The sequence below is a fragment of the Carassius gibelio genome, chromosome A21 (genome assembly GCF_023724105.1).
Source record: "Carassius gibelio isolate Cgi1373 ecotype wild population from Czech Republic chromosome A21, carGib1.2-hapl.c, whole genome shotgun sequence".
Classification (NCBI taxonomy): Eukaryota; Metazoa; Chordata; class Actinopteri; order Cypriniformes; family Cyprinidae; genus Carassius; species Carassius gibelio.
The window spans coordinates 6539468-6565172 of record NC_068391.1 but is presented as its reverse complement, the minus strand read 5'-3'; the positions used below and the strand labels follow the sequence as shown (position 1 = coordinate 6565172).

Below are 25705 nucleotides of genomic sequence, written 5' to 3'. Positions count from 1 at the left end.
CTTAGCTTGTCTTCTAGCTTAAATGGAAAATGGCATGTCATTTTTTTTAAAAATCATAATCACAAACCACAATAGTGACTGAATCAAGAGTGAAATTGTATACACCAAAAAGAAAAACTTGGTAACTAAACTTATTAATTGATTCATGGTGACTATCTTGAAAAAAAGAGGACTAAATAAACATATACACTACTATTCAAAAGTTTGGAATAATTGCAATTGCTATATAAAATTTATATTAGAGGTGGGCATAGATAATTTTTATTTAATCTAGATTAATCTCACTGTGATCTTGAAATTAATCTAGATTAATCTAGATAAAAATGGCTCATTCGAATTCTGCCGAAGGCATTCAGAATATGTGTGTTACCCAAATAAAATTGACAAACAGTAAGTCTTTGAGAAGGGGATTATCAAGTTAGATGGTGCATTAGAAATGTACATCTCCTGTTTCCAAAATGCATCACAAACTGCTTGAAAAAGCTGTAAACTTATTCCACATTGCACAAGGTGCAAACAACATTACGCCTGTTTCACACATACTCTGTCTGCAGTGCGTATGCATTGCATACTTTTTTATTATGAAAAGAAAATAATTAATCAAGGACTTATTACATTGATTAAATGTGACAGTAAAGACATTTATAATGTTACAAGTTTTTTTTTTTTGTGCATATAAACGATACATTTATATTTATCAAAGAATCCTAAAAAATATGTATCTTGGTTTCCAGAATAATACTTTATACTAACTATATGCATGACGATTATTAAGTATTAATATTATTATTTGTATATGACTACCCCCCCCCCCAATCTAGTGCAGTTCTAGGAGGAAAATGCTATCAATAAACTGATTCTTTTAACTAAAAGGTGGGACTTCCATTCCTACAGCTGCCATATTGAGCATTGCATTAGTTTTTCTACAAGTGGTCCGTCTCCTCCTCATACTGTCTCTGCTGACACGTGAATCATGGGCTGATTCTGTAGAACTCATTTTAGCCTATGATATTAGCACACGGTGAGAGCGAGCTTTAGGTGGTTATTGGACTGACATTAGCTGATCACGAGAGATCTGAGCAGTGACTAGCAGAGATGACAGGTGAGACCGTGCCGGCTGCCAAGCTCAGGACACCAGGGACCACAACGAATGAAAGTCATCTAATCCAGGAGAAGAATATAGGAAAGCAGGAAGCAGCCCGAGGGCCTGACAGCCACTCTATCTGTCTGTTTCTATCCTATTCTCTAATTTCCTTCCTTTCTCAAGGTTTCTGTTTCTCAAACTGGTTCTTGTTCGCTCTCATATTTGCTGGCTTTCTTTTTAGGAGTCTAACTCGGTGTCTGACTTCTGGCTTCACTTCTTCCTTACATCCTGTACGTCACCATAGTCTCAGCTCTCCACCTGATGGTACCCATCACTATCGCCCCTCCTGACCCAGTGAAATTAGGGGCACTGAGGGAGATGAGTTTGGTTTGAGCAGTCCAGGGTTAGGGGACACCAAAGCTACCTGACAGGTTACTGTCTCATGGAGGCAAATCCTCTGCCGTGATATTTATCTTGACTTTGTGAAGCAGATTAAAATTGTGGATACTATCTTATGATGCCTTAGCTGAATTGTGTTATGCCAAGCTAGCAGACAGGAGTATCAAAGGCCAAATAGCAAAAAAAAAGAGCAATGTGTATGCCTAGTGCATTTCTTTGGTTATGTGTGTGCATTGAAAAAGTGGCATTTATTTTTAAAATATAGTACATTTCTAAAGAATATTTATAAGAAATTAATATAATTTAATATGATTAATATAGCCAAAAGTCAGTGCTTTCTAAACCACAAAATTTGCCACAAATCTGTGAATATGAATGTATTTGCATTTATATAATGACATATTATAAAGTAGTATTTATAGTGTTTTTTATTGTATATAATATTTTAACATTTAATTATATTTTATATAAGTATGACTTCAGTGTACAACAGTGTCCAAACATATCTACTGTATATCTATATTATGACTGTCAAATGATTAATTGTGACTAATCGCAAACAAAATAAAAGTTTGTGTTTTACACAATTTCTGTGTGTGTATTGTGTATTTTCTTTTATTTATTTACCCTTTATTTTACCAGGTGGTGTCCCACTGAGATATTCAAATCTCTTTTACAAGGGAGGCCTGGGGCAACAATTACACAAGTTACACAGAATCACAAAAATTGACTCCGATTTACAATACATGTTAAATAATTTTAAATGACATAATAGGGTTATTAAAAACATGTGCATTGTTCAAATTTGGAACGTTTAAGTAATTGTTTAAATTGTTCAAGTGGAATAAAAACCGAAAGCTTCAAAACTTTTTGGAACAAATTCCAACACCAAGGAGCAGCATAACTAAAAGCAGTCTTACCAAATTCAGTTGTTATACGTGGGGTATTTAGAGCCAGAATGTTAACGGAGCGGAGATTGTAAATGGAATGATTCCAGGTCAACAAATTAAGATAAGGTAAGGCTGGGTAAATCACCGCTAATAGCTTTGTAAATAAAACTATGCCATCTACGCCATCTAAAACCAGTCACCTCATAAAGACGACAGTGATGCATGCGTGACTTGGCATTAATAATAAACCGTAATGCACCATGGTAAATTGTGTCAAGTGTGTGCAGCATTGTAGAGGCTGCATGCATATACTGTAAATAACATCACCATAGTCTCGAGACTGGTAAGAAAGTTGCACTGATTTGAAAGATTTGATTTGATTTGAAAGATTCTGAAAGATTTATTCCTAAAATAAAAGCCAAGCTTTACTCTCAGCTTTGTCACTAATTTATCAATATGAACTTTGAAGGTTAGCTTTTCATCAATCCACAGACCAAGATATTTATAAGATGAAACATTTTCAAAACCCTTCCCATCCAGTGTGGAAATGGCTAAGGTGGTTTATTAGAGTACTGTGCGAGAATTTGTGAACTGCATCACCTTCGTTTTACCAGCATTTAATACCAGTCTAAGTTCAATGAAGGTGGCCTGTGATTAAAAGACTGCTGTAATGATTGATAAGCTTGAGCTAGGGTGGGGGCAGAACCATATATTACTGTGTCGTCTGCATTTAAGTGTATTTTGCCATTGTCTGCTACAGAAGCAATGGTGTTTATGTAGATGGTAAATAGGACAGGACCAAGGATAGACCCTTGAGGGACACCTTGCCGGACCCCCTGTGGGGCAGAACTATGCCCGTCAACAACTACAGTTTGAGTTCTGTTGGCAAGATAGTTTCTGAACCAATCAACTGCCTTAGTGCCCAAGCCAATGTCCCGGAGCCTCTTAAACAGGATACAGTGATCGACAAAGGCCTTTGACAAGTCGATAAACAGGGCAGCACAGCTTATCTTATTGTCAAGGTCGCAGATGATGTCATCAAGCACCTTGACAGCTGCAGTAATAGTGCTATGCTTGGCCCTAAATCCTGATTGTACCGTTGAAGAAACATATTTCATATTTTTCTTAACTATTTACATGCATGTCTGTGTATTTATCTATATGTAATAAATATACACCGTGTGGTCCCAAAAAGTTTACTTAAGCCACACATATATAATCGAATGCATATCTTTGCATTATATAAGAAAATATTTAAAGAAATTATAAAATAAATATTTTTATACATTCAAGACATTCATAAAAGTAGTATTTATTATATATATAAAAAAATAAAACTTTTTTTTTGTTTTATTTTTAATGTGGCTAAATATTTCTGGGACCTCCTCAAATATAGATGACGATTTACAATGAGGTTTCATTTGTTAATGTTAGTTGATTACTTATGCTAACATGAACTATAGCAAAGAAAAAATATTTCTTAAATATGATGGTTTAATACAATAGATATAGAGATATACAGTAAGTACAATTTTAGATTTGTCTATAGAGATAGATCTACAGAGGTAGATCTAGATATGCACATTGTTATATAGACATATAATGTTAGAACAAAAGAGCATGTAGTGAATCTCTCAGTGGGAGTGAAAATCTGAGGCCGTGTAAAGCCTTTAAAGGCTTTCAGTGCAGTGGGAAAGCGATTGGCCAGATGATGTTATGGAAGATTGAAGTGGCAGCAGCCTTCACCCTGGGCTTTTTATCACGCCATCAAATCTCAGATCCGACACCCTGTGGCCACCCTAGTCCACAAACAGACACAGAGAGGCCTCCACTTGGCACTTTTGCCTGCAGCAAGCCTCATAATGTCACTCTGCCATTGTCAGAGTACAGCTTGTTTCATTGTGGCGAGACATTTGGAGAAATATTTACTCTCTCTCCTCCAGATCACATTTCCTGAGTACACTGTCACAATGATATATTTGAGTCTGTCACACTGGGCACTAGAGCAGATTGCGCAAACTAAGCATTCAGTTGGGCATCTATACTTTAAAAATGGTTCCAAAAGTGGGTTTTCACAGCGATGCCAGTAAATAACCATTTTGGGTTCCAAAAGGAACCTTTCAGTGATTTGTTCTTAAAATAACCTTTAGTTAAAAAAAAATATATGTATAGCATTCACAGCCAATATTACTTTCAGATTGTCACATTTTTAGAGTGAAACCATAGACTGTATAAGCGTAAAACATTATATTTAGCAAAAAAAAAAAAAAAAAAAAAAAAAAACAGGTGGGGTTTTGAGCACACAAAGCTGTTGAATGGCTTCATAATATTTGGAATATAATATAAAAGTCATTTGCATTACTTAAAATCTAAATGTAATTAATTTTAATGTTAAAAGAAAAACTTGTTAACTGGTTCATAGTGACAAGTCATCTTAAGTCATATAAGGCATCTTATAATTTACAGCGTAAACTGACATTGATAGAATTCCGGTTTTATCTTAGTGTTTTTCTTATTATTTATGCAAATTATGGTTTTATGCTATACCTTAAATTTTGGTAACACAAAAGTTAAGTATTAAAGTTTGTTTTATTATTTTAGTGTGTGTATGACACTGTTCACCTTTTTATTTTTTATAAGTGCTTTTTTTTAAGCTTTAGGGCCACAAGGTTTAATAATTGATGACATTTCAGCAGATTTTTTATTTTATTTTGGGGGTTGTACTTGCCCTTTAAATCTAAAGGCCTGTTCTTCTTCATGAGTAAGGAGGATGTAGGGTTAGTGGATGGTGAAAGTATACAATAAGAAAAGACTGTGGGGCCACTGTGTCTGTAATATGACTGCAGTAACGATGGATGTGTATTGGAAATAGAAGTGTGTCTGAAAGTGTGTGGAGCTCTCCACCTTCTTCTGATGGGAGATGTGACAGAGTGGGGCAAAGAGGCGAGTGACAGGGACACCCTCAGGGCATTTCATTACTGAAAGTGTCTGTCCAGATGATGGGAAAAGGATTATCCTCTAAACAGGATTTACTTGAGAGGATAATTCATTGGCTGAACTCACAGAGGGGAAGTGCTCTATAGGTTAAGGTTACAGTATCGCTTCATTCACAGCTCTGTCGTCTTGTGTACGAGTAGGTGGGTGTAGGTGTGTGCAACTGGGAATTGTGCTTGGGTGCTGGCTGGGTGCACAACTTGTACTCATGCACCATTTTAAGAAAGCTCTCTTAGTGTCTGTGGAAAACAGTGCCACAGGGAACATTCTCTAATGTGAAACCTCAAAAGAAAATCGTTTAAGAAACATCCTGTTAGATTTGAAAGAGGCAGTGAGAAAGCGGGAAAGGGGGAGGTGTGACAAAGACAATGTTTAGAACATGCATAAAAGAAGAAACAGCTGTGGTATCAAAGGCACAAATATCAAAATGTGCCTCGTTAAGGCCTACAGGCACTTGATAAAGCAGTGATGGATATATAAGCAGTGTCAAAGCATTTTGCATTTTAACAAACTGACTCTTCCCAGCCTGTCATGTAATATTTATGACCGAGTAGATTGTGTTGTTCTCCTGATTTTAATGCTTTAATGTGACATCAGGTTGCTGGTGGAGGAGAGACAGGGATGGATCAAGGAGGTCTGTTGTATCTGGAGAAAGCTATCTGTTAATGTTCCCTTTCATATGGAGAAGGACGCCCTGGAAGTATGGGATTTGAAGTATGCCATTTTTGTTCATGTAAATGTGACTAATCATTCTAAACACGGGAAAATAATGTCATGCCAGTGCTGACGGCACCACAAGAACACACACAAACATGTCACTGTTGACTTTGCTGAGCTGTTAGGGGTATACAAATATCAGTACCATATTGGTTATTGGCAAAGGTAAGAGGTTTTTTTTTTTTATCCGTATATGTCAGTATTGTTTGTTTGTTTCTTTCTTTCTTTATTAATTAATTAAGGGGATATATCAACCAAAAATGAAAAATCTGTCATGATTTACTCATGCTCATGTTGCTCCAAACCAATAGCTCTCTTTGGATAATCTTTGAAAAACTAATTAATATTATTTTCATGAAACCTCCTCGTTTACCATATGCAGTGCACAATTCACTGGCTCTCATTTTGATTCTGATTTAATTCCAGTTCATTCAGCTAGAATTTTTATATTTTTGTATCCCTTTGAACTGCGGCATGAGTCCATTTTAATTATTTTAAAAACTCTCCAAGGCACTGAAAAACATCTTCTATAGTAAAATAAAATATAAATTGTATGTTGCTTCCAAAAATGCGTCATAGCTAGCTTTGATTGACTGCCAATGGGGAAAGATGCTATTTGGTCCAGATTGTGTAGTTAGCAAAGGCTAACCGGGCCATGCTAATCAGCCAAACCTTGACCCCTATTGGACTGATGATGATAGCAAATCCCACTTCATACACTTGCTGTAATCCCTAACTAGACGCTTCATGCTTTTGTAATTCTCAATTTTTAGCATAAAGCTTTATTTTGCAGTTGGTGCCAGTATCATAAGTCTCTGCCACCCCTGCTTCAACGTTTCAGACCACCAGCCAGGGCCAAACCCTTTCTAATCACCACCATCATGAATAACAAATTCCATGCTTGATGGTAGAACGTTCCTCTCTTTTATTTTCCAATGTATGCGAAGAATGAGTCAAGAATCTTACGATAAAAGGCCACTGATTGGGGTGCCACAGTCTGTAATTTGCAATTAACGAACAGGTCGGGGATTTGATTCGGGTCAAGGTCCTCATTTGCATACATTTTATTCCCCCATAGAGATTCCAAGTGTGTGTTGCAGCAGCCTCCAAAGTCTATTTACCCACAATCTGGCAACACATCCCCTCTCTCAGCATGGGCCAATCAGCCACTGATCTGCATTTTCTTCAATATAGTGGCTCTCATTTGGAACCTGCCCTTAATAAATACAGGAACCTGAGCAGTGATTGAGATTGCTACTTGATGGTGAGCTTGTTAGGACTGTGAAATTGCAAGCACCACCTCTGGCATTGTAATTGTGGTTGTTTCTCACAGTCGCTTGACGGGTCTGTTATGTTCTGGGCAAATGTTCAGAATACAAAGTGGGGGACAAGAGGAGTATTACTTGAAGTTTGTTAATACATATTTTAGCAGAAACCGTAAGGATGCCAAGGCGGAATGGTCATTTAAAGTCAACATGAAATCAAAATCTTATTTACTTTCTAAATACACATTCCTAGATGATTCCAATGCAAAAAAATACATTTCATTTGTGCGTATATTAGTTATAGTGTCAATGTTGTTTACATATGAAAGAAATTTTCTCATTCATCTCAAAAGCTATATTAACATCCACACCAATGGACAATAACATTCTGTTCAATATAAACCCATGCTGCAGGTATTTTGTCTGCAACTTAAATGCTCAAGGCTTTTAAAGTCAGGTGGTATCATTCATCAGCTGGAAAAAGTATTTCTGAAAGTGATTCTAATGAAATCGTTCCTCTGTGTTGTAATTGTTGTTCCTTTGGTAAGGACTGCCCAGTTTTTTCAAAAATAGAATCATTTTTAAACCCTAATCTTTATTATTATAGTTAACATCCTTAGTGTGAACAGGTCTCAACTCCTGAATTCATGAGTCTTTTTAATGATTCATGTAAAGAATCAGTTCATAAGAGTCATTTGTTTAAAAATGGGATTGCACTGGTCTAGGACTTGCCACAGATGATCGCTTGTCTGCTCAAGAACTACCCAGGAAGAACCCTGTCTCACAAGCATACCCTGCGTCCAGTCCTCCTTCCCGTCCTTCCTCAGAAGTAGGGCAGGTAGTGTCCATAAAGGCCTGAGCTCAGTGGCTCCTTCCCTGTTTGGCTCCAGTGTGTTGAGGCATGCGTCCCTGCCCTCCGAGTCCCAGCACAGCTCTTGTTTGCTTAGGGCCTTGCTCGAACACAAGGATGCAGATGGCACAAAAAGCAGCCCTGGAGTGACTTTCGACACGCTCTCGCAGAGTGCTGGGTCATGTTCTCTCACTGAGTACAAGACAGGAAATCCATTTAATTACCTGTGAAGCAGAAGACTGAGTGTGGGGGGATGACAGGGAAGGACTGTGTTTCACGGAGGGAGAACTACCCAACAAGACCCTCCAGTTCTACTTGCTTTGCCTCACGCTGTTTTCTCAAAACCCCTCTCGGACTCTTCTTCTGACTTTTCCTTTTGCCGTTAGCACTAACTATCCTTCTCTCAGTCTTCTTAGCCCATCTCCCTTTCATTTTCTTCGTTTCTTTGCTTACTGCTGCTTCTTTCCTGACCTCCTCTCTTTGTCCTCCTGTCTATCTCTCTCTCTCTCTCTCACCCTCCACCATTTGTCATACTTCCTCTCTTATTCTAATAATGTATGCTTCATCTTCCGTTTCACATTTAACATCTTTAATCATATCAATCATTGCGATTAATTGTTTTAAAATTTTATTTGATTCACAGCCCAGTTTAAAATTGTGTGGGTGTGTGTGGTATCATTTAAATAATTTGCTAATAATATGTTTGGTATTGATACATTTTTTATTAGTTAAAAAAGAGAACAAAATAAAAGCATTTCATTGGTAGTCTGAGAATTAAGTTGGTTGGGTGCATCTGCCAGTCAGTGCACACAGATTGTTTTTATTTATTTATTTATTTTTAGCTATGAGGACATGTTCGTTTGAGACTGCAAGCATCTATTACTCCTGACTTGACATGCATGCTTGCTTTGCTCACTTGTGGGTTTAAGAGCAACATGGCAGCCAGTGGGCCACGGCACACATGTTTGGCCCCGGTCTGCCGTAAAATGGTTTTCATATCTTCATCCATGTCTGCAGTGTGACTCTCCTGGTAATAGAAGTGGAATGGCAGCAGCAAGTCTGTCCTCATTGGGGGATGAGCTGTCATGTTTGAGGAAAGTTTGGCTTGGAGCCCGGCGTTTGAGCTGCATCACAACAGCCGCCATGCTGCTAGATATGCCAGGTACTAAATTGACTAAACTTCCATCAGTAGAAATAGTAATGACCAGAACGGCAGGGTTTTAGGTTGGGAAGTGATTGTGTAATATTGCAAATCTGCCTATAAGAGCAAAATAATTATAAAAAACAAACAGAATCCATGAGTATTATTCAAGAGGCATGTGATGAATCCATAAACAGATGCAGATTATTTTATGCACAAAGCACATTACTGGAGGCCCTGAGGCATTCGGAATAACAGAAATCTTGGCTGATTTGGGAGGCCAGATTTTGATAAGCATGGTTGCACGGCATGGATAGTCGAGAGCTTGGAAGTGCTTCACTGCTCCCTAACAGCACATTAGCAGGCTGGAGGCTAACATTAGTCCTGTATGGAGGAAAAAGAAACGGGGAAAAGTTTTCTGATAGCCCTAAGAGGTCTGCTTGAAGCAGAACTAGCCGACCAAATGAGATCTACTGCTTTGAGTTGAAACTCTCAGAGTAAAACAGCTTATATTGTATTTACTTATTTAGCATAGTATGCTCAGTAAACCAGGCCAAGAGACATCTGTTAGTAATTCATGAATATTTCAAAACCAGTGTTTACTTGAAAGAGCTACTGTATGGAGTAAGGAAATGAACACAAGAAATTGTGTTGTATTTATGGGAGGGATAGAGATGCAAATGCTAAATCACAGCCTGGGACACATTCATTGCTGTAATATCTGTGGATGAAAGCATCACATTCTATAAAAGTGCCATATTCGTGTATTAACATCTGATAATGCTTCTGAATTTAAAATTGATAAAACAAGCCTAAAGTGGTTATTGTCGACTGGTAGAACCATCTTAGGCTAGTAAGTTCATTCCCTTTCAGTGGGTCACATTCAATGTCACGTCCGAACGTACTCACAAATAGGGAATTGAGGGGGGACACAAAACAAGAATCCTGCTTAGAAATATTACAGCTTCACGTTGCACTGCAAAAGATTCTAGTTGTCTGTAGCTTTGTTAAAAACAAACTGATAACAGGGTCTACTGTACACAGATGGCATATTGGAACTGAATTCAAATAGTACAGTAGTCATAGTCTCATTGGATTAACAGGAAATCAAAGCATTCACTTTAAGTAGCCTACTGTATTCCATCAGTGTGGATTATTGAATCTACATTTCAAAGCTCTGTGATGAAAGGCATTTAGGTTGCAACTGTAAAGAAGAGTTCTGGAAATTGTGACATCTTCCCTGACACACACTTAGCCATCCAGCTCTGCTTACTGCTTTTTGTTGTCACCTCGTTTCGGATGTTTCCATCAAACACAATAAATGTATGAAAAGCTGGCATTCCCTCCTCAATAAATCTATTAATAAATCCCAGCGTGGGTGATAGGATGATGCCAGCACACCATTTATAAGGGCATTGTGCAGCTATATATTTATTAATTTGTTCATTCATCCTAGTATACCTTTTTATTTTATTTTTTATTTATGTCTTCATAAGGGGAGATAATCACTTCAAAGTGGCTTGACAGCACAACTTTTACCTGATTTATTATTTACATGGTATTGTAAAACATTTAGATTTAGGCACACAACTATTTTACAGTAGTAACAGACAGGAGAACCTTCTTTTTTTTCACATGAATAAGACCATGACAGTACCATTTTGCATTGTACCACCATGCTAATAGATCTGCACATATAGGCGCTGGAACCATTTCCTCTTCATTTGTTTTTGGGACACGGCTGTACCTTTACAAGCGCTGCAGATAATACATGTTCCTCCGGCATTTTAAATCAAGAAGCGCATTTTTCTCTCTCATTTTGACCGAATAAAAAAAAAAGAATACTCTGTTCATTTGTCCCAGTTGCAACACGTGCCACGCCTAGGCTGAAAGGCAAAAAGGCCTGGCCTCTATAAATCACCAAATGAGACTGAGATAGTGTGCAAGGTGTTAGCAGGAGATATAGTTTTGCAGTGAGGGTGCTGGAGCATGAACCTAAGGGGTGGGGGTTATGGGAAGAGGGCAGGAGGAGCGGAGACAGGCTGGGCAGCATGGTGTCATGACTCTGCTGTCCTCCGCCACCTGTGTAGGGTAACGGGGTGAGTGTTGGCAGGTGGCGGGCTGCCTGTGGCAGGTGAGGAAACTGTCACCTCCAGCTGGCATCCCAGGCCTACAGAGTGCCTGCAGGGAGTGAAGAGGAGGCTTGGGGGAAAGGTGGGTGTGCGTGCCGTGTCCTCCTCTATCAGCTCGCACCTGTGTCCCACTGGGATGGGATGAAGAGGTGATAGCCTTGAGACCACAGCAAAAGGCTCAGCTGGAAAGCAAGAGTTCTATCACAGATTGTTAGCTTTACTGCGAAGTGAGGTGTCGGGTTTGTCAAGCATAGCCATTAATCACAGACATATTCATAGCCTGCTTGGGTTTATTAAATAAGGTGAGTTTAATTGTTAGTTATTTAAAAAAATAGGATGTAGTTAGATGATGGCTTTATTCCATGCAGTTTTAGCAACCAGAGCGGTTCCTATTCTAGCAAAGGTGGGCAGCCATCTAACTGGAATAAAAGCAAATAGCACACTCCTGCTTTCACCCAGGCCAGAAGGAGCCACAAAGCTCATCATGTTGAAAATAATTAATAACACATTTAATAAATAGCTCCTGAGACGCTGATGTAGTCTCACCATCTGTTACAGTATAACGTTCTCCGCTTTATTAATGTGATACAGCCATTAGATGACTATGTAGATGACACAATAATGCATGGCATCGTTCAGACGCTATTTGTCTTCTCAAATTTCCAATCTGGTGCTGTTTTTTCTTGTTGTTTTTCCAATTCTCCTGTCGACTGATTAATCGGACACATTTTAGGTAAAGATTTCAGCCTGATCTTGGTGATCAAACGGTTTTGATGGGTGAGCAATTTAGAGAGAATTTGCCCTCAAGCATGTTTCCACAATATATAGATCTGCAACATGTTTTTATTAAGAAACCACTGTGACTGGGTAGTAACATCATGTTGTGGAATGTTGTATGTAATGAAATGTTATGTTAAAAGTTAATATAATTAGAGAAAGTTATGTTAGCATCGTGATGCTATCTATAAGCATGGCTGTTAGACACTCGCTGTATATTGATTTGCTTCGCAACATTTATTCTATGCCATTTTGTAGTATGAAAAGTATGAGTAGAGTGTTCACACTGAAGATTTCAACAATAAGAAGTATACGTAAAGAGTACATAATCCATACGTAGTTTAAGTTTGTAGTGTAGTATGTAATTCAGGTCACAAAAGTTATAAAACCAGCAACTGCTAAAGCTAACTTGCTAACTATACACAGATTCTATCAAATCCTGACACAACTCTGTTTGAGTGAAGGGATTGACTATTTTTTCCCTGAAATGTCTATTTGATCTTACATGAATCATTTAATATAGGCTCTTTGGGTTGAAAGCAAGAATTGATCCACAGGGTGCTTTAAAAGGCCAAAGCATGATTGGAAGTGAAACCTTGTTTGGCCAATACTCCTTGTTTCCTGCTCATTGCGGCAGTTTCAATGATTTTGTATGCATGCTTGGTATGTCCGATGTCAAAAGGTAGTCCCGTGCTTAAAGAATAGATCACTGTGCCCTTTGGAAGCTATTCTAATTTCCTTGGACACACAGAAGTGTTTACCATGTGTAAGGGAAAAAGCATACAGAATATGGGCTGGTTTTCACAGCTTGTTTGCATCTTGTGTTTTCAGGCGAATCAGACGGAGGAGGTGAAGGGTGCCCATTCATGATGCTGTAAGTGGAAAGATGGGGTGGAACGCGGAATGGAAAAGATTCAAGAGTAGATGAATGAGGTACTGCTGTTGAAAAGTCATTTTCTTCCTTTCCAGTCCGCGAGCCTGTTGTTCATGATGCACATGCATTCCCATCTGACCCCAAGGTGAATCTATCTCTCTTAACCTGCAGCAGTCGAGATGGACGGTCAGTGTGGTGACTGTTGTATATCCCTTTGGAAGTCCGTGTATGTGTGGTTGGACTCAAATATCACATTAGGAAATGTCAATCAGTTCATCAGTGGCTTTGTCTCTCCTCTGAGCCTCACTTTCCCCTACTGACTTAACAGTAAAAGAGAAAATCTGAAATGTCTGACTCTGTTGGCACAGCATCAGGGGGCAATCAGTCTCTTTGTATTACGTCACGGATGGCAGGTCAAGTAGAACAGACGCAATAGCTTTACGGACTGCTGGCCAAAGTAGAGTTTCAGCCATCCTTCACCTTGCTAGGAATTGCTAAAATAAACAGTCATTCAGTTAGTCTGAATAATCAATTGAGAACATCAAAAGTGTTTTACGTAGAGTTGAGTAGCTCAACTTCATTTAGATTTCATTGCAGTTGTGTTCCTTAACTGAAAGAATTATGAGTACTGGAAATGAAGTGTTTTTTTTTTTATATACATGAATTATTTAGTAAATAATATTTATTTGTGATGTAAAGTTTACTAAATCAGTGGTTCTCATCTGGCAACCCAAACAACATATATGGTTAGCTGCCTTTTATTATTTACTAATAATCATGCATAGAGAAAACTCTTCCCATATTTTGTTGATGACATCAAAGACTGATCACAATCACACATTTAGAGGCTGGTTTGGTTATCACAGTAGAAGTTATTCTATTTTGAAATTATTTCTAATATTATCATTATTATCATTAAGAACAATTGTAGTGCTTAATGTCCAGTTAAAATATATACAGTATCCTAAGCCAGCAAAGCCCGTTGAGAATCACTTTTTGAGGTACAGAAAACTGTGGTTAATCGTTTTTGGCATAATTTCTGTAAATGACACATAGATATTCTAATCGATGGAAGAGATGTAAACCTTTAGTTAACCATTAGTAATGTGTACCTTCTAAGCTAATCAAATAGCGACCTTAACATTAGCCGTCAGAGTTTTGCATCAGGAGATAAGTGGGTAGTACTTTAGTAAATCATGTTTTTAATTTATTTATTTATTTTTATACAAGCTCTATATATAGCTCATTCCAAAGAAAATATGCAATGCCTGCCATTTTCAAGATTAGCAGCCAAGCATTCAGTGTATTAAGCGATAAGCTGTTTTCATGCACAAACAGTTTATTCTGTGCATTGAGGCATCTCCTCTAGTCCATTGACTTCCATTCAAACAGAACAGCCCCTAGTCATCGTGTTGAGCATAACACCTTCTTGAGCTATTCCCTTGAAGGCTTGCCCTTGGGAAGAGGCACTGGATGAGGTTTGAAGAAGTCAGGTCATGTAAACAGTGCTTCGAAGATAGTTTTGGCTCTTCATGGTTTTGTTTACACTCTTTAATTGTCTTCTGAGCTTCCATTCTCAGTGTATTGTTGTAAACACTGTCCAACTCTTTTATGAATAGACAAGAACATATTACAATTATTTTCTCTGAAAACTGAAAGCATGCCATGGATTCTCTCCATATATTTGATTCCAAATATTATTTTAGACACGTTGTTAAACATTTCAGAATATAGGACCTTTGGTTTTACGTAAACAGCGAAACATTCTGCTGTAGTCTTTTGTAATACCATGTCATGAGGACACTGTTGCTGTAACACTTCTTTCATTTTTCTAGCTCTCCGTTGACCAAATAACTTGGTCTGAGGATTTTATTGTGAAATGCTTTGATTGAACTGGTCTGTAGTTCATACACTATAAACCCTGTACACATCTTTACAGGTCTGCACTGTCAGCATGTGGCCAAAATGTAGTAGTAATACCCTTGCATCAACACATAACCCATTCTTATAGTGGAGAGATTCACTGTAAGGCTCAACATTTTTCAGCCGAAGCTTTAAAACAAGTGCACAAGTTCTAAATAATTCAGAATAATTAAAAAATAATTAATGATGGCTGTTGGTCATTATTGGTTTGCTATTGGATGGCTATACTATTTTTGGTTAATAATTGGATACATCAGCAAAAAATGTTTCTGAGATCAGGGTGATAACATTTTGATTAAAGATTGAGATATTTTCTTTATAACATTTACTTGCAATAAATAAAATAAAAATTCTTAATACATGGATATGTATATGTGGCTGAATGATGCCAGTCTTTAGGTAGACAGCATTTGCTCTCTGCATATCAATAAGTTGTTCCACATCAACATGTATAGATTTCATCTTCCAGGTTTGCATAAGGTCAAGGCTGCAGATGATGAACTGACCAGAATGCATGGCAAACAAGCTTGATTGACAGCTAGCTCCTTGTTTGAGTTCACCGCTTGGCACCACAAAGACTTGTAATCATCCGACCTCTCACCTCTCCTTTCATCTGATGTTTCTGGTAATGAGAATGCATTTTAATATTGCCATCAAACCTGTCAAGCAATAGATTATAATCTATTTATTCAATAGTTAATAGTCTGGTTTTGCAGATAGATTTGTTCTAGCTCATGGCCTGACTGTGCTGAGCAGGAAAACAAATGGGGGAAGGGAAGAGAGATGCAGGCCGCAGAGGGAGAGAGAGGGAGAGAGAGAGCAAAAGAGGGGAGCAATGACAGGAGTGGTGTGTCCATGAAGGAGAGACAGCAGACCACTTTGGGCGGTTGGAAAATGTGTTTGCTGATGTGAACCCATGCTGGAGGGCCACACTCTTCAAAGCTAACATTTAACATCGTTTGGCACCAATCATGCGTATACTGCATTATTGGGTGCCATTCTCTCTCAGACATTCACGAGGTAAATAGAAGCTTGTTAAACAGTGAAGAAGTTGGGATTCCATCAGCATTAGACTTTAAAGAGCATTTGTAAACCACATGTTTGCAACAAATGCCACATAGAGTGTATACAAACACAGAAGACATGTTTTAAAGAGTTGTCATTGAGTCCAGCATCATCCCTCCAGAAAACCCTTGACATTAGTCTTGTCCTCCATATACGGCTTCCTGAAAGCATCTCAGTGCTTTTACATAACTGATGACAATCTGACTAGACCTTTCAGATCATTTTCTCAGTGACTTCTGATACCAAGGGAAGTCCTAACTTGCTGCAGGCCAGCCTTTAATGGAGACTGGCAACTTGTTCATGTGGATCTGCCCTACTCTGATTCTTTTCCAAAAAAGTAAATTAACATAGATTTATTTATTTTTTTCAAACCTGCTGAAAAGGCCAGCATATGTTATGTTTTGAGTTTAAAGAAAAGTTCACCCAAAAATGTTATTTCGGTCTTAATTTGCTCATTTACAGGGAGCTGTGGCCTAGTGGTTAGAGAGTTTGACTCCTAACCCTATGGTTGTGGGTTCAAATCTCGGGCTGGCAATATCATGACTTAGGTGCCCTTGAGCAAGGCATCGAACCCAAAACTGCTCCCCGGGCGCCGCAGCATAAACGTCTGCCCACTACTCCGGGTGTGTGTTCACAGTGTGTGTGTGGGTGTTCACTGCTCTGTGTGTGTGCACTTTGGAAGGGTTAAATGCAGAGCACAAATTCTGAGTATGGGTCACCATACTTGGCTGAATGTCATGTCACACTTTTTTTTTTTGTCATGTTTTACCAAATCTTCTTCTGTGAAACACACGAGAATATATTAAAGAAAATGTCTGTGTTTTCCATTATTGTTCAGACCCCTTTAGGCTCTTCAAAATATCTTCTTTTGCATTCCTCAGGAAAAAATCAAGTCAAACATGTTTTGATCAACATGGGGCCAAGTATGTTTGACAGGCTAAGTTATATAGCCAAATAGTCCTGTAAATGTCATGTGGTGTGAGTTTTATTTATTTATTTATTTATTTAAATTGCACTTTCATTATCATGGGAAACAAAATAGTTTTCTGAATATCTGAACTATGGCTAATATATGAACTAAATGACAAAACACCATTCTGTTTGGGCGTTATAATTAAAGACTTCGGAAACCATATGTTAGTTCTGTGTCTGTTATTACAGTAATAACTGCCTTACAACATAGTGATGTCAGTGATGTTTGGGGTAATATTTTTAAAGTGTTGGAAAAAAGTCTGTATCAAAGTCACATTTTGACAATTTTTCTCGTTTTCACTTTTCATTACATTTAATACTATACGCTTTAATAGCAAGGGTATGTGTGCTTGGCTGACATGTTGACTTCATGACTAGTTTGTGAAGCACTGGGAATCCGAATTCTATCCATGTGACTAAATCTCCGATTTGTGCAGTGAAAGTTTTCTCTTGTAAGCTGTTCGCTCTATTCTTATTGAAGGGAGGATGCACTTCACATCTGTGCATCTTATTTTTATCCAGCGAAGCTGAGATCCGCAATTATTTGTATGTGCTTACGCCTGTCACAAACAAGCGAGTAGCCAAGGGAGAGAGCCAAGAGTGATGTGTGTAACAGCAAATTGATCCTATCTGAAAGGGCTCAGAGAACCTTAACAGAGATCAAAGCTGACACTAAGGCGCTCAGACTGCCAACTGGAAATGGAGGGGTGATAAAAGAGAGAGAGAGAGGGATGCAAAAAACTGGGAGTATCTCATCTTGTCTAATTACACATTTCAGACAGCTCATGACCAATTATCCTCCCCTTAGTAGCATCTGCCCTTCTCAATGACCGCCGAAGTGCAGTCTAGAAAAGAATAAAAAGAAAAGATGCTCCTAAGTTAATGTTTTCTTCAGTGCTCATTAACGAAGTGATAGCCATGCTGGGAAGACGTCATATTTTTGTTTTGTTATTGTTTTTTTGTTTTGTTTTCAGGTCTAAAGCATGTTTCTCTGCCTTTTTTTTCACACTCTTAAGTCTGAAGTCCCACAGAGTGGTTCCTCTTTTAATGCTGACTTTCTTTAAGGTGACAGCCGCGTTAAATCTGTGGTGGATTGTTAGCTGCGAGGTAAAATGCAGACCTTTTCCACCATCTCTGTGTTTCAAAGAGCCCTCTAAACCTCAGCTTTTTAAAAAATGATTCCCCGGGGCGGCTTTTTGAAGCCCTGATATACACTGTCTTGGCGTCCCATGAAGCTTTTTTTACACAGCAGGTTATGTTGCAAGGTCACCTCCAGAGGGGGTCGGAGAGGATGTGTGGCCGGTCCTTGCCTGAGGCCACCTGTGGGCCACTCTCGGGAAGTAGGAAACCGCGGTTCTTCCTGGGCCTTTGCTGTGGGTTTGTAGCTGAATATCAAATTATACAGGTGGCACACTGTTGTTCCATTAAGGTATTTGCTCATAGAATTTTGAGACAGTGCCCAGAGCTAAAATATAATTAATGAAATGCCTGACTTTGTTCTCAACCCTCCTGGGACAGTAGGTGGGTGGATAAAGAGTGTAAACATTGCAAATGATGACTCTCAAACAAATGTTGAGCTGACCACGTTGCGCTTCACAATGAGCACATACTTTATGAACAACTTAATTTCAGAGAGGATTCTGAAGCAGAATAATGTTAGTTGGTACAAATTTGAATAACTTGTGAAAAAACTTGTGAAACTGTGTGAGCAGTGGGAGAAAACTTTCAGCTAACAAATATTAGCTGCATGCCAAATGACGCACTGTACACTATGCACTTGTAGACAATGTACTTATGCACTACGTACTCAACCATGTAGTGTATGAATTATATATAAGATTATTTTGTCATTAAAAATTGGAGTAGGACAGCCCATCCCCCTCCACCATGTACTGTATAATGAAAGCTGCGACAGTTGAGTCCATGAAGGGTCCAACATACCACACTTCATTTGTTCTGTTATAAGTGCATCATCCGGCTATTTAAAGTGCACTTTTTCTTTTTGGAATTTTCAGTGTGAACACACGACTACTCACACAATTTATACTACACAGCATCATAGAATAGTGCATAAGTACACTATTTAGGATGCACCTTTTAACTTGTATGATACAATGTAGCCATAATTGGAAACAACAAAATAAAGGCCTCAAATTAAACAGTCAATTAAATAATTTAAATTATTCCTCTTTTAATAGTAATATCATTAATATTGCCTAGGATAAAATGTTATCATCAATAATACTAATTTATATTTTAAATAGACTTTATTTTAAAAGCCCTGAAAATTAGCTTTGCATAAAAGTTGAAACATGTATAAACGACATATAAACACAGAAAAACATGTCCCACTGTTGGATAGACAGGGTACATGGTTAACTTCCCTTTTAAAAACTGTTTTGTATGCCCCTGGTTCTTGCACCCACTGTGCAAGAACCTCCCTCTACAGTCTTCCAGCTACAAAAACCCTTGTGCTGCATCTAAGTTAATTTGGACAAATGTAGGTCATTTCTTTCCTTGGCATCTGCATTAACGAGCCAGAAGGCTCAGATTAGGGTGCTAGGCCCAGGCTTAGCCCTGGAGCTGCGGATGGTCTCATAAGTTTAGATAAACTGAGGGCTGGATCTGCCGGCTTCAGTAGGGGAGATCAGCCAGATGCACAAGACTGTCTGTCCATCAAAACACAGACCTTTCCCACACAGCGACAGGCTCTAGTGAACCAGACAATTGCAATGTAGCCAAGTGAGAACAGGGCAAGATCGAGTCACGTTCAGCAACTGAAGTTGTTCCAGAAAGAACTGCTGCAGATGCCTCTGCTTTGAACGTAGAAGATCTCTAACAACCAGCCATTCAGAAAGAAACGACTTCACATTACAACATACAGAGACTCCTAGCATCACTCGAGATAAAAAAGGGGAGATAGTCAGGGTGCAAATAACCATCTTTATAGTGGATAGACCTGTACACATCTGACTGCAAATGATCATTAGCTTAGAGCCGTTTTCAGGAGCACTTCTGTGTATATTAACTTACTACAACCAGAACCGGTGATACAAAGTTTTTCTTCTCTTTCTACCAGATTACAAAACTACTCAAGAAGAATTTTTTTTGTAATTCCCTTCTCTTCTTTTCCCTGGCATCCTTTACTTATCTTTACTTACAGATAACAGTACTTATCTTCTCAGGCTCTGTGTCAGCTCTTTGGTCCGTCAGCATCTTTACGTTCATGTAATCTGCTGCGTTGTATAGCGGGCTTCAGCCCTTTAGCTGTGTTATTAACCCTCTTTCCTTCAGGGTGGATGGAATGAAGTGCTTGTTTGATGGAGCATTGGAGAATCTGACCCCTCCTTCCACTCCTTGTAGATGTGTCGAGGGTAAAAGGTTGGCTGACAAAGACCCGGACATGTGATGCATCTCCCGGAGCTCTCGCTGGGTCAGCATTTAGCTAAAACCGCCAAGCAAACTTGCGGTAACATTGCACATGGTCCTCAGGAAGCACACGCAGGCCTGTGGTCCAGCCTGACAGGGATTTCACTAAAGGTTTCCTCTGAACAACAGGCTGGAGCTCATCTAGCCCATTGTGATGCTAATGCTAACTGACACTATTATCCAACAGATTGTGCTGCCTGTAATGACAAACCGAAATCACTCAATCCAGGGCCAAAACTGTCTTGCTGAAATATTTATCTGCCCTCCTTGAGACTTCTGTTTCAGATCATACTCTTTTTGTATGTAGGCATCACACACATTGTGTTATGAAAGATTAAGTATAGTAAGTTTGAGCTGGATCAGAGTTTTATACAATGATTTGTCAAGTTCTGTCAGTTTCCCATCTCAAATATTTTTTATTTTACTAGAAAATACATGTGTGAGCTATTTGTGAATAACACCAGGCAGATGTGGTGTATTAAAGTTATGGCATTCAGAACTGAATGGAGAAATCATTTTATGTTTTCATTTCTGAATTTGAATTGAACTAGAAAACAGATGAATGCTACTACAAGTGAAACTGCAGTTCATGTTTGAATGTAAGGAAGTAAAATGTATAATGAATTTAAAATTTAAAATTCACAAATATTTTATTATTTTATTTACTAAGACAAACACAAAGTTTTTAGAAAGATCTAACAATCTGTACAATACCTATCTATTTCTATTTAATATATTTCTATAGGAATAGCAATATAGGTTCATAGGAAACAAACAGCAATATTGTGAAATATTACAATTGTCTTCTGTTTGAATATAATAATAATAATAATAATAATAATAATTTTTTTGTTATATTTTCAAATATTACTACTACTACTGATACTACTACTAATATTATTTTCAGCACTCATTACTCCAGTCTTCAGTGTCACATGATCCTTCAAATATAATTTGAATATGCTGATTTGGGGCTTGAACATTTCTCATTCTTATCAATGTTGAAAATTGATATTTCTGTGAAAAATCAGGATTTATTGATGAAAAGAAAGTTCACAACAACAGCATATTTGAAATGGAAATCATTTGTAACTTTATAAATGTATTTGCAGTGACTTTTGCTCAATTTATACATTCTTGCTGAAAAAAAAAAATCGTACTGACCCCGAGCTTTTAAAAAGTAGTGTATAAACTTATTTTATTCTGGTACTTTTGACGAGCACATTATTGAAAGTGAGTCAAACTTCTCATCAATAATTGTCTCTGTCAAAAGTTTAACTCACTTGGGATAAAACATCTGCGAAAATGTCTTGCTAGAAGAGAATTTATATAAAAAATGGCCTGACTGTTAGCAAAATAATGGTTAGGGACTTTAATTGACAGTCTGTGGTTAAGGATAACCTTACTTGGACTTTTCTCCTCAAAGTAAGGTCACTTACTGTAACTCCTTTACCTGCAAGACCACTGGGATATAGGAAAACTCACAGTTTCATGGGGAGGTGACGTATGGTGGTACTTTTGATGACTGAGTTCACTAGCTCTGACAAGCCTGAAACAGAGAAAAAGCTTCTCTCCACAGCGGGCAAAGCCCTGCCCTTTAAAGGTCTCGATCGGTTTTTAAAATTTATAAGAGCACTAGTGCATGTGCCTCAGGTTCAGATTTCTGAATGCAGTGCTGTGTCTGTTCAATGTTCCTCTCTCCCGCTTGGCGAAGCTTATTAGTGACACTGGTGCAATGCCCAGCGCTTCAACCCTTCCCCCACATATCTTTCTGAATAAAAGCCTTCATGGTCCAACATTATCCCTACTGTAAACAACCTCTCATGTATGAGCTCAGAGCCATAAATAGGTCATGATGGATAACAGAACGTCATCACTGACACAGAGATAGTGGTAGAGGGATAGATCTTGAGTGAACCAAGGAGGATTTTTTTTAATACTGCACATAAATTTAATTCAGTTTTTTTTTTCTTCTAGAGTTAAGGGACAGGCAGTATAAATTGAACAAGCTATTGTGAAATCTAGTTTCTTCTGAAGTATTCCCAGTTTAGCCAAAAATGAAATGTGCTCACCCTAAAATGAAAATGAACTCACCCTCAGGCCATTCAAGGAGAAGCTGAGTTCCTTTATCAAAACAGATATTTGGCATTACATCACTTGCTCCCCATTGGATCCTCTACAGTGAATGGGGGCCGTCAGAATGAGAGTTCAAACAGCTGATAAAAACATAACAATAATCCACAATTGATCCACATGATTCCAGTTCACCAATGGTTTGTGAAGGAAAAAGCTGTGTGTTTTTAAGAAACAAATCCATCATTAAGGCGCATTTAATCGTCAAACCATTGCTTTGAGCTAAAATATGAGTCTTCTATCCACAATGTTGCTTTCTGCAGTGAAAAAGTAATCTTGTCTGAGAAATATACAAGCACAATTTACAAGCGAAACGGTCCAAACCAGTACTAACAAATATGTGGGTGGATTTTTGATATGAGAGGACAACACAAGAAGGATTTTTTTTTTTTCATGGCAGAAGCAATATTATGGAGATTTATTTTGCCACAAGTGACAGTTTAAAGTTAAAACGCCTTGATGGATTTGTTTCTTACACACTTTTAATTTCACAATACATAAACTGATAGACTGAGATATAGATACGGGCATGTACACTAGCTTTTTGAATTTTTTTGACGGCACTTTTTGATGTTAAATGTTATCTAAACAGCAGTAGTTTAGCAGCATGCTAATAGCACACTCTATTGAAATGCATTTTTTATTTGAGTCTCTGTGAGGGCCTGTGTTTATGCTGCACCGAGTTGCCTAATGCTGCCTTACCATTAGTCTTTCAACTAGACAACAAGGCAGCATGCTAGTTTTTTGGAACACAGCCACTGTCTATAAGAATAAGGCTCACTTTACAGACAACAAACAAATTGTTTGGCTTTCCCAACTCCTTAATGTTTGCATTTAAGGTGCCATTCAAATTATTAGCTCTTTTGAGTTCGCTAGCACACCTGCATCAGTGCTCGGTCTAATATTTTCATGCTTGTGTGATTTCCACTGGAAGCTTGTCCTCCCCCTCTCTTCCTTTCTCTCCCCCTGTATATCTCTTCATTTTCTCCCTCCAGCAGATAAACGTACTCCTCAGGCTTGCTTCTGCCACAAAGCATTCTGTAATAGTCTAATTGTGGCTAATGGTTTGTGCAGCTAATTAAAGTGTATGAATTACAGTAATCAGTCAGACACGTTGAGGCTTGCATCTCCCTGCTCCTCCAGGCGTGGAGGGGCAGAGGAGAGGGACTGCAAAGAGAGGGAGAGAGAAATGACCAGACAGGAGGGAAAGGAGGAGGAAAGCTTTGTGGGAAGTTGATAGGTTTATCCGTGCAGAACATAATTAAGAACTTTTCTTCCACATTAAAAATGACGCCACTGAAACAATATTTACCTTTCGGATGTTCCATGTCGAAGAATGGATCAGCAGGCTTGTGTCGCTTACGCCTGCAGCATTCGAACCGAATCAATGCAAGCGAAACTAATCAGTCACAAATATAACAACAGCTAGCGGGTGGCTAAGATTTGTATAATGTACAATAATAGGAAGAAACAGAATTGTGTGTGTGTGTGTGTGTGTAAATATATTCTTCAAACATTTGGGCTATTAAAAGTTTCTGAAATAAGTTTATGCTTATTTATTTGATCAATGCAGTGAAAACCGTTAATTATTAACTGAAATTACTTTTGTCTATTTACATTTTTACAATGCGATTTATACAGAATTTTCAGTAGTGTCACATGATCCTTCAGAAATCATACTAATATGCTGATTTTCTGCTTAAGAAACATTTCTTATGGTCACCAATAGGGCCATTAGTACCACTTTAGTTCCGGAACTAAATGTACAGTACTAAAGTACTGGGACAATTTTGAAGTTTAGGAATAGGAATGTTATACCATTCTTGTCTAATACAGGCTTTTAGTTGCTCAACTGTCTTAGGTCATCTTTTGTCGCATCTTCCTCTTTATGACATGCCAAATGTTTTCTATGGGTAAAATATTTGGACTGCAGGCTGGCTATTTCAGTACCCGAATCCCCCCCTACGCAGCCATGATGTTGTCATTGATGCAGTATGTGGTCTGACATTGTCATGTTAGAAACTGCAAAATCTTCCCTGAAAGAGACGACGTCTGGATGGGAGCATATGTTGTTCTAGAACTTGGATATACCTTTCAGCATTGATTGTGCCTTACCATATGTGTAAGATGCCCATGCCACATACACTCATGCAACCCCATACCATCAGAGATGCAGGCTTCTGAACTGAGCGCTGATAACAACTTGGGTTGTCCTTGTCCTCTTTAGTCCGGATGACATGGTGTCCCAGTTTTCCAAAAAGAAATTAAAATTTTGATTCGTCTGACCACAAAACACTTTTCCACTTTGCCACAGTCCATTTTAAATGAGCCTTGACCCAGAGAAAACGCTTGCGCTTTTGGATCATGTTTAGCTTCTTTTTGGACCTGTGTTCACCGACAATGTTTTCTGGAAGTATTCCTGAGCTTATGTTGTGATTTCCATAACAATAGCATTCCTGTATGTTATGCAGTGCTGTCTAAGGGCCCAAAGATCATGGGCATCCAGTATGGTTTTCCGGCCTTGACCCTTACACACAGAGATTGTTCCAGATTCTCTGAATCTTTGGATGATATTATGCACTGTAGATGATGATAACTTCAAAATCTTTGCAATTGTTCTCTGAGAAACTCCTTTCTGATATTGCTCCACTATTTTTCGCTGCAGCATTGGGGGAATTGGTGATCCTCTGCCCATCTTGACTTCTGAGAGACACTGCCACTCTGAGAGGCTCTTTTTATACCCAATCATGTTGCCAATTGAACTAATAAGTTGCAAATTGGTCCTCTAGCTGTTTCTTAATTTTACATTTAACTTTTCCGGCCTCTTATTGCTACCTCTCCCAACTTTTTTGGAATGTGCAGAATGAAATCCAAAATGATCCAATATTTGGCATGACATTTCAAAATGTCTCTTTTTTTTTTACAACATCTGATATGTTATCTATATTCTATTGTGAATAAAATATAAGTTTATGAGATTTGTAAATTATTCCATTCCTTTCTTACTCACAAATTTTACAGTGTCTCAACTTTTTTGGAATCAGGTTTGTAATAATTTAT

General features: G+C 38.2%; 1 long non-coding RNA gene across 1 annotated transcript in view; it reads left to right on the top strand.

Moving 5' to 3' along the window:
- Nucleotides 1-13079: 13079 nt before the first annotated feature.
- The window catches only part of LOC127941491 (uncharacterized), a 29326-nt gene continuing 16700 nt past the window's right edge, over nucleotides 13080-25705 (top strand). The window contains exon 1 of the long non-coding RNA XR_008149040.1: nucleotides 13080-13182. This is a non-coding gene — a long non-coding RNA (uncharacterized LOC127941491). The remainder of the gene's footprint in view (nucleotides 13183-25705) is intronic.